General features: G+C 35.6%; 1 non-coding gene across 1 annotated transcript; it reads right to left on the reverse strand.

The window, feature by feature from the left end:
• Positions 1-3,948: 3,948 nt before the first annotated feature.
• LOC121208998 (small nucleolar RNA R71) lies at positions 3,949-4,055 on the reverse strand. Its single transcript, XR_005904116.1, has one exon. It is a non-coding gene; the product is annotated as a small nucleolar RNA R71 (small nucleolar RNA).
• Positions 4,056-7,688: the final 3,633 nt, after the last annotated feature.

The raw sequence follows: 7,688 nt of genomic DNA on the forward strand, positions 1-7,688 counted from the left end.
GGTCATTTGGATATTAAATGAAATAAAAAGGGGAAAATAACACAAAATTGGTTATCATCTTCCTTAGTTGCTGCCGAATGCTCCCTCTCTCCATAGCTAGGGTTTCTTCAACTTTCAAGCTTCATAGTAAGTGATTCCAAGCCCCGTTTTAATGATTTTTACATTTTTGAAATCTCGGTAACTCAGTATAGCTTATGATAGTAATATTTTGAGTTAGAGTTCATATTTGGAAAAATACCCATAGGTGAAATTTTTGAATTTTCATGTTTTATGATAGAATATGAGGTTTTAAATTATGTTAGACAACTTGTGCTACTCGGTTTTGAGTGAAAACGAGTAAAAGAGCTTAATCGGTAAAAATAACTAATAGTCATAAGTGCATGTTAGAGTGAGAATTTGATGTTTCCATAGAAGGGAAAAGTGATCAGCATGTTATAAAACATAATAATAAGGAATTAAGTTTAATTCCCGAGATTTGGGGCAAAAGTGTAAATGTGCAAAAGTTTATGGGTAAAATTGTAATTTTGCTAAAATTTGAATTAAAGACTAATTTGATAATGTGAGTATTAAATAAGCTAATGTGACCCCAATGGAGGAAAAGAAAAGTTTGTGGACTAAATTGCAAAATCATTATATTTTGGTACCAAGGTAAGTTCATGTGTGAATGATGTAGCATAATTGTTATTTATAAGTTATTGATGTTAATTATATGATATGCCGATTTTTATCATGAAATATATGCTTTGTGGGTATTTTCGAATAAAATGCAAATTATGTGTATTATTTGTTAAATATAAAGTGCTACCGAGTATTGGTTTCGGTATTTTACGGAAGATGGCAAGGATATGTGTTCAATGAAAATCCCGTTTGAACCTTAGGAATAGATTAGGATACAAGTGACATGTCACTAGGATGGTTGAGCATCCGAACTCGTTGAGTTGAGTCCGAGTTCACTTATGGATGCGAATGTTCGAACTCGTTGAGTTGAGTCCGAGTTCGTGAGATGTAACTAGGCATCCGAACTCGCTGAGTTGAGCCCGAGTTCACTTATGGATCTGAACGCCTGAGCTCGTTGAGTTGAGTCCGAGTTCACTTAGGGGCGGGTTACATGATTTCTTGATTACATATGTGGCACTTATGTGCAAATTATCCATGTATCCGAGTTATATTTTGACGTGTTCAACGGGTAAAATTTCTAGTGAAATGGAAGAACACTTAAGATGCAAGTGACGTTTTGGTAAGTGTTGTGAAATGGACACTTTGGACAGGTACGTACTTAACCCTCGGGTTGAAAATAGATACAACAACGATAAGGTGGTAAGATGATGAATGATGTTTAGAAATGTGATATATGTTTTGGTGATACTATGCTAAGGTTGTTTGGTATAATTGTATTGTTATGTTACTTGTGTTATGGCGTTGATTTAGTTGAGAAAATGCTTGATAATGATAGGTCATGGAAATGACTAATTTAGTCCATGTCATGGAAAGTTAATAGGTTATCTAGTCCATAAAAACTCATGAAAAGATGAAATTTGCCATAAACAGAACATTGTAGCAACACCGATGTGAGTTTGAAAATTTACTAAATATCATAGAAATCGAATTTGGTGATGGATTAAATATGAAATTAAATCCCAATATGTCTATTTTTACATAAAACAAACGAAACATGTAAAGGAATTATATGTTAGAAGATATTTTAATTTTTGTGAAACAGGGCCAGAGTGATTTCTGTATCCCCTGTTCCAAATTTAGGAATTCACCATAAATTGTAAAAAAATAATTAGGTGTTGTATTTTATATTATTAGAATCCTTATTGAGTCTAGTTTCAGGATAAACAAATGGAAAAGTCATATAAATTTTCAACAGAGAGATATATGGTTCATCGTAAATAGATGTTAGTCCAGCCAAGTCCTGAAACAGGGGTAACTTTAACTAATAAACTGTACTAATTGGCCCAACCAAAAATTCTAGAAAACTGTTAGTAAATAGATATATGAGTCTAGACTTAGGGAAAATTTACAGATCTTGATTTCGAGTTTCGTAACTTGAGATATGATTTTGCTTGTAACTGTGACGCAGGTAACTAGAAAGCTGTGAATGTAGAAACAAATGATTCGAAGTTCTTAATTTGATAAATTATATTCGGTAACACCTCAAGCTCGACTTCGGTGACGGTCTCGGGCGTGGGGGCGTTACATTTAGTAGCATTCTAAAGCCTATATAAACATCCCAGGAGGTACTTGAAACTGACACACGAAGTAGGAGGCAAGGAATTACTCGAAGAAAGCCGATTGATCCATCTCAGAAGCCAGATTCACCTTCAAGACTGACGATCTCCCTTCAAGAGTTCTTGGGTTTTCTTTATGTTTTGTTATCATATTCTTTTGATATGTGGGTTTTCTTTATGTTTTGTTATCATAATCTTTTGAGATGTTTTCTTTCATAAATATGAACTAAACCCACTAAATACCTAAGGGGGATGAAACCTAAGACGGATCTTGTTATTATTATATGAATTATATGATAAATATTTGACTTGTTCTTAATTATGAGTTCTTAATTCTTGCTTTAATATTCTAGGATATTGATTCAAGTATTGATGTGCTTATTCAGAGGAGCAAAAGTCCTTGTCTAAGAGTAGATCTAACATAATTAAGTGGAGTTGATTGCATGCCTAGAGATAGGGTGACATAGTTTTTCCGGATTAGGGTGAAACCTAATAAGGGAATCCATAGATCGAGTTAATACAAACTAGGGGTTTTAATTAGAAAGAGATTTCAATTAATTAACCTAGGGTTAGATGTTGTTGGTCTCGAGAGAGATAATAATATAACTTAGGGATTTCTACGGATCAAGTCAAGTGAATAAATCGTCTGATTCAGAGTCAATAACAAGTGAAGTCTAGGTGGATTTTTCCCTTAGGTATTGTCCAAATCATTCTCTTTTCCCAAAATTTATTTCCCCAATTTACTTTCTGTGCATTATTAGTTTAGAAATTAGTTTAGATAAAACAAACCCTTTATTTTTAGGCTAGGTAATAAAAAGAAAGTTTAATACTAGTACTTTTAGTTCCTTTGGGTTCGACATCCTGGTCTTGCCATAAGCTATACTACTGTTCGATAAGGAGTTCTTGCCTTTGTCGTGATAATAGTTAGTTTTCAAGAATGGACATTCATAAATTATAGAATTTATTGCACATATCACATCGCACGATCAAGTTTTTGGCACCCTTGCCGGGGAACTAAGATATTAGGAACACTCGATTTTTATTACGTTAGCCATTTTACTTTTATTGCAATTTAAATTTTTATTTTTTTTCTAATCTTTTGTTTATTCACTTCTGCCAGGTTTTTATAGTGTCTGACTAGAAGAAACCCGTCGGGACCATTACTTTTTGATAGTGAGATCGATCGCACAGCTCGCAGAAACTGAAAAGAAATAAGGCGAAGCTTAAGATACATAGAGGAAGGCAAGAGGACCATATTCACACCACATCCAAGGAGATGGTTGAAAATCAGGAAAACCCGCTACCTCCTACGATAGATGCTGATCCAGTAAATCAGAATCCTGCTCCACGCACTATGTATGATTTTGCTAAACCTACTTTAATAGGAACTGAGTCAAGTATAGTTAGGCCCGCTGTTGCTGCAAATAATTTTGAACTGAAAGCTAACACAATTCAAATGATCCAATAGTTTGTTCAGTTTGATAGTTTGTAGGACGAGGACCCAAATGCTCATTTGGCGAATTTCTTAGAGTTTTGCGACACTTTTAAGATCAATGGCATTTCTGATGATGTCATTCACCTTTGGTTGTTTCCTTTTTTGTTGAGAAACAAAGTTAAACAGTGGTTGAAATCGTTACCACGAGGGTCAATCACTAGTTGGGAACAAATGACTGAAAAATTTTTACGTAAATATTTTTCGCCAGCTAAAACGGCTAAGTTGAGGAATGATATCTCTTCTTTTGTATAGATGGATCTAGAAACACTCTATGATGTATAGGAGAGATATAAGGATCTATTGAGAAGGTGCCCTCACCATGTGTTACCACTATGGTTGCAGGTTCACACATTTTTCAACGGCGTGAATCCCTCAACAAGGCAACTTATCAACGCAATTGCTGGTGGGACTATCAATAACAAAACACCTTAAGTGGCTTACAAATTTATTGAAGAGATGTCACTGAATAACTATCAGTGGCAAGTCATGAGAACAAAGCCGATAAAAGCAGTCGGTGTTTTCTACAATGACGCGGTTACTATGCTATCTAACCAGGTAGAAATTTTAAATAAAAAGATTGACGGTTTATATGGTTCTTCTTAGGTGCATCCAGTGATAAGGTGTTATTCAAATGGAGGAGGAGCGCACACAAAATATCAATCTTTCAATCCTAGCACCGATAAGGAACAAGTTCAATACATGGGTAATAATAATTCTAGATCTCAAAATAACCCATATAGTAACACATATAATGCAGGTTGGAGGAACCATCACAACTTCTCATGGGGTGGTCAAGGGAATCAAAGGCCACAACACCCTCCGGGTTTTCAACAATCACCTTACCAACAGGAAAAGAAGCCGAGCCTTGAGAAGATGCTAATAAAGTTTATCTCAGTGCCAGAAACTCACTTTCAAAACACCGAAATAGCACTTAAGAATCAACAAGCATTGATCTAAGGGCTCGAAACTCAGATAAGACAGCTCACCAAACTAATTTCTTAACGACCACAAGGTAGTTTGCCAAGTAATATAGAATCTAACCCAAGGGAACAACTCAACGCGATTACCACTCAAGGCGAGGAAGGGTTAGTTGAACTTGAACCTGAACCAAGGCAAGGAATGGTGGTAAGCAAAGGTAAAGGTGGCGTAGTCCACAGTGAGCAAAAATCGATAAGTAAAGAGTACAAACCACAGGCGCCATACCCCAATGCGACAAGGAAAGACCGCACGGATGAACAATTCGGTAAATTCCTTAAACTATTAAAGAAATTGCATATTAACTTACCGTTTATCGAAGCTCATTCGTAGATGCCAAACGCAGTTAAATTTTTAAAGGAGCTTTTAGCAAATAAGTGGAAGTTAGATGAGGCGTCATATGTGGAGATGAATGCAGTTTGCTCAGCCGTTCTGTAGAATAAGCTGGCCAACAAATTGAAAGATCCCGGGAATTTTACGGTTCCTTTTTTAATTGGTAGCTTAGATGGTAGTAATGCTTTGGTTGATTTAGAGGCTAGTATTAATGTCATGCCCTATAAAATGTTTAAACAACTAGGTCTTGGGAAACCTAAACAAACTAGGATGAGCATTCAATTAGCAGATAAAACCATTAGATTTCCTAGGGGTATCATTGAAGATGTACTCATTAAAATTGACAAATTTATATTCCCAATTGATTTTGTTGTTCTAGACATAGAAGAGGATAGTGACGTGCCTTTAATTTTAGGAAGGCCCTTTTTAGCAACTTCTAGAACTATAATTGATGTTGGTACAGGTGAACTCACACTTCGTGTGGGTGATGAAACAATCACTCATCAAGCTTGAAATTCTACTAGTACTGTAACACCTTAAACCCAGCCCAGACTCTATGGCTGAATCTGGCGCATCACATTGATGTGTTTTAGTGAAAACCATGTTTTCATTGAAAATCTTTCTTAAAATGAGAAACCTTAATTAACTTATAAAAACTCTCTTTCAATCGTGAAAGCTTGTTTAAAACATATGATTTATGAAAGCCTGTCATTTTAAAATTTAGTTGCTAAAACGTAGAAAAACAATCTATGATTTAGGAAACCCATGTTCACATTCTCATAATTACAGCGTATAAAGATAACAATCCAAAAAATAATAAAAGGGAAGGCCTTCTTACATTCCAGTCTGAAATTATTGAATAAGCTAGAAACTATATGCTTTCTTTAAAAAAGAACAAGTCCAAGTCATCTTGCTAGCTGGCCACCTCAGAGTCCCTCCAAACATCTAACCTTCTACTAAGCATCACCTGAGAAAAATAAAAGAGGGGGTAAGTTTACGAAAACTTAGTGTGTACAACCCTTAACGAGTAATAAGCGTTCATCAATCACCATAAAATCATACATGCAATGCAGTGCAGTGCAACCCACCCCAATAATCCAACCTTTACACATCATCTCTGTCCCCCGATACACATCATGTGGGGATATAAATATCAACCCACCCATTCGATACACATGAATGGTAGCCCGGTTGCGAAACTACCTTCATTGCAGCAAGCTGCCAATCACATATTAGGCTTAAAATCCGTCGGTGTACCTACAGTTGTCAAGCAACCATACGATCCTCATATACTTCCTCCGTTCCATAATTCCCAACCCATATGCAACCTAAATAGAATATCGTATGTATGCAGTAGATATACATGAACATTCATAAGTCTTACATGCCACACTAAGGGTATTTTAGTCATTTTTGCCCTTAGGGGCATTTCGATAATTTCTCTTGTTATGGGTTTGTTACTTACTTTAGACCGTTAACAAGTCCCTGTTGGCTAAAGTGAATAGATACTATGCACCAAGTAGATTCCAGAGAAGAGGAGGTGAGTCATTAAGACCGCTTAAGTACCAAGCTCTCCCTAGATGTAACATCCCGAAATAGGGCCTAGTCGGAATAGTGGTTTTGGGACCACAAATCTGACATCAAAATATTTATTATATGGTTATTATGAGGCCTAGAATATGAGTATATGCATGTGTTAAAATTTCACGAAGAAATTCTAAGTATAAGATGTCCAATTGGAATTAAGGACTAAATTGAATAAATTGCAAAACTTGGATACTAGAAGCAATTTGTATGAAATTGCTTTAGATTATGAATTAGAAGGTCTTGGAGATCAATTTTCCCAAATTCTAAATTTTTGGACAAAAATGGGCTTGCATGAATAAAATTTTGAAGAAAGGGCATGAGGGCATTTTGGTCATTAGGCATTTTAATGAAATAAAAAGAGAAAAATAAAGCAAAAATATGCTCATCTTCTTCCGATAGCTTCCGAAATTTGGAGGACACCATAGCTAGGGTTTCTTCAATTTTCAAGCTCAATAGTAATTGCTCCCAAGCCTCATTTTTCATGTTCTTTGTATTTTTGAAATCCCTGTAACTGGCTCTCTCCATTTCTACCCATATTTCATGCTAGGATTCATGTTTGAAAATTTACCCATGCATGAGTTGCTTGTATTTTGATGGATTATGGAGGGATATGAAAGATGAATGTGTATTAAAGATCTTTTCCTAGTTGATTTTCATGAGAAATCCTTATAGGGACCATTTTGCAAAAAATGTAAATGTGTGGTAGAAATGAGAAAATAACGGATAATGTGGGCTACCAGAAGAGAGGAAAATGTTTGTTTAGGCTTGGGTAAGATAGAAATTGCATGTGTTTCATTATATGAGCGTAGGGACTAAATCGTAAAGATGTGAAAGGTTAGGGGCAAAATGGTCATTTGGACCGGGGTAGGTATTAAACTTGAAATGTACAATGTGGGGTATTAATGAGTTAATTTTGCTGTTATAGACCCCGAGGAGCAAATTCCGGAGGTCAATCGTGGTAAACGCAAGGTCTCGGAATAACCGAAACACAATCCCGAAAAGAATACCAAGTAAGTTTGGATAACTTAAAGTAAACCCCTAATATACATAATTGTATGATTTAT

Source organism: Gossypium hirsutum, chromosome A10 (assembly GCF_007990345.1).
Source record: "Gossypium hirsutum isolate 1008001.06 chromosome A10, Gossypium_hirsutum_v2.1, whole genome shotgun sequence".
Lineage (NCBI taxonomy): Eukaryota > Viridiplantae > Streptophyta > Magnoliopsida > Malvales > Malvaceae > Gossypium > Gossypium hirsutum.